Below are 2,500 nucleotides of genomic sequence, written 5' to 3'. Positions count from 1 at the left end.
GCAAAACCAGGTTTTATACAGTAGCACATAAGGAGTGAGAAAGCTGCTGAGGCTCGACGTTACACTCTTACAAAAACAATCATTTGTTAGATATAAACGGCAGTAATTGATTCAGTAGAACTCCTTATCCATGTAAACGATCATTGTGACATCTGAATTCATTAATTATCTGAAATACACTGCGTGTGCGTGTGATGTTAAATGTTTGAACCAAGGTTAACGGTTAAAGTGTCAGAGAATGGGTGGTGATTTTTTGACGTCCTCCCATGATCTGAAGTGAGCGTGCGTGTTTGTGTTGGTGAAAGTTTAAGAAATGTACAACTGTCGGTTCAGCTCTCTGGTGCTCCCTGCTGGCAGTATCACTATACTGTCCTCATGTTTCACAAAAATAGTTTTGAGAGACGTTGTCAGTTTTTGTATGTTGCTTAAATCCTCCAAAGCGGTTGGCAGTAAACATCAGGTCACGGTACGCCACGGTAGGCCACGGAGTCAATGAGCTCGAGTTGAAAAAGAAAATGCTTACAGCACCTGGTATTCCCAGGCGGTCTCCCATCCAAGTACTAACCAGGCCCGACCCTGCTTAGCTTCCGAGATCAGACGAGATCGGGCGTGTTCAGGGTGGTATGGCCGTAAGCAAATAGTGAAGGCGCAAAACCAGGTTTTATACAGTAGCACATAAGGAGTGAGAAAGCTGCTGAGGCTCGACGTTACACTCTTACAAAAACAATCATTAGTTAGATATAAACGGCACTAATTGATTCAGTAGGACTCCTTATCCATGTAAACGATCATTGTGACATCTGAATTCATTAATTATCTGAAATACACTGCGTGTGCGTGTGATGTTAAATGTTTGAACCAAGGTTAACGGTTAAAGTGTCAGAGAATGGGTGGTGATTTTTTGACGTCCTCCCATGATCTGAAGTGAGCGTGCGTGTTTGTGTTGGTGAAAGTTTAAGAAATGTACAACTGTCGGTTCAGCTCTCTGGTGCTCCCTGCTGGCAGTATCACTATACTGTCCTCATGTTTCACAAAAATAGTTTTGAGAGACGTTGTCAGTTTTTGTATGTTGCTTAAATCCTCCAAAGCGGTTGGCAGTAAACATCAGGTCACGGTACGCCACGGTAGGCCACGGAGGCAATGAGCTCGAGTTGAAAAAGAAAAAACTTACAGCACCTGGTATTCCCAGGCGGTCTCCCATCCAAGTACTAACCAGGCCCGACCCTGCTTAGTTTCCGAGATCAGACGAGATCCGGCGTGTTCAGGGTGGTATGGCCGTAAGCAATTAGTGCAGGCGCAAAACCAGGTTTTATACAGTAGCACATAAGGAGTGAGAAAGCTGCTGAGGCTCGACGTTACACTCTTACAAAAACAATCATTAGTTAGATATAAACGGCAGTAATTGATTCAGTAGAACTCCTTATCCATGTAAACGATCATTGTGACATCTCATCTCATCTCATTTTCTTCCGCTTATCCGGGGTCGGGTCGCGGGGGGAGCAGCTCAAGCAGGGGGCCCCAGACTTCCCTTTCCCGGGCCACATTGACCAACTCTGACGGGGGGATCCCGAGGCGTTCCCAGGCCAGTGTTGAGATATAATCTCTCCACCTAGTCCTGGGTCTTCCCCGAGGTCTCCTCCCCACTGGACGTGCCTGAAACACCTCCCAAGGAAGGCGCCCAGTGGGCATCCTTACCAGATGCCCGAACCACCTCAGCTGACTCCTTTCTAAGTAAAGGAGCAGCGGCTCTAATCCGAGTTCCTCACGGATGGCTGAGCTTCTCACCCTATCCCTAAGGGAGACGCCAACCACCCTTCTGAGAAAACTCATCTCGGCCGCTTGTACCCGCGATCTCGTCCTTTCGGTCATCACCCAGCCCTCATGACCATAGGTGAGGATAGGAACGAAAATCGACCGGTAGATCGAGAGCTTTGCCTTGCGGCTCAGCTCTCTTTTCGTCACAACGGTGCGGTAAAGCGAACGCAATACCGCCCCCGCTGCTCCGATTCTCCGGCCAATCTCACGTTCCATAGTACCCTCACTCGCGAACAAGACCCCGAGGTACTTGAACTCCTTCACTTGGGCTAAGGACTCATTTCCTACCCGGAGTAAGCAATCCATCGGTTTCCTGCTAAGAGTCATGGCCTCAGATTTAGCGGTGCTGATCCTCATCCCAGCCGCTTCACACTCGGCCGCCAGCCGATCCAGTGAGTGCTGAAGGTCACAGGCCGATGATCCCATGAGGACCACATCATCCGCAAAAAGCAGTGACGAGATCCTCAGACCACCGAACTGCAACCCCTCCCCACCACGACTACGCCTCGATATCCTGTCCATGTATATCACAAACAGGATTGGTGACAAGGCGCAGCCCTGGCGGAGCCCAGCACCCACCGAGAACGAAACTGACTGGCTGCCGAGGACGCGAACACAGCTCTCGCTTTGGGAGTACAGGGATTGGATGGCCCTGAGGATAGACCCCTTTACCCCATACTCCCGC

General features: G+C 49.4%; 2 non-coding genes across 2 annotated transcripts; both read right to left on the bottom strand.

The window, feature by feature from the left end:
• Window positions 1-516: 516 nt before the first annotated feature.
• On the bottom strand, window positions 517-635 carry LOC130399598 (5S ribosomal RNA). The gene has a single exon (XR_008902104.1). It is a non-coding gene; the product is annotated as a 5S ribosomal RNA (ribosomal RNA).
• A 529-nt stretch (window positions 636-1,164) lies between these two features.
• Window positions 1,165-1,283, bottom strand: LOC130395102 (5S ribosomal RNA). The gene has a single exon (XR_008898197.1). It is a non-coding gene; the product is annotated as a 5S ribosomal RNA (ribosomal RNA).
• Window positions 1,284-2,500: the final 1,217 nt, after the last annotated feature.

This window comes from Gadus chalcogrammus, chromosome 12 (assembly GCF_026213295.1).
Source record: "Gadus chalcogrammus isolate NIFS_2021 chromosome 12, NIFS_Gcha_1.0, whole genome shotgun sequence".
Classification (NCBI taxonomy): domain Eukaryota; kingdom Metazoa; phylum Chordata; class Actinopteri; order Gadiformes; family Gadidae; genus Gadus; species Gadus chalcogrammus.
This window is presented reverse-complemented; position numbering and strand designations above follow the sequence as displayed.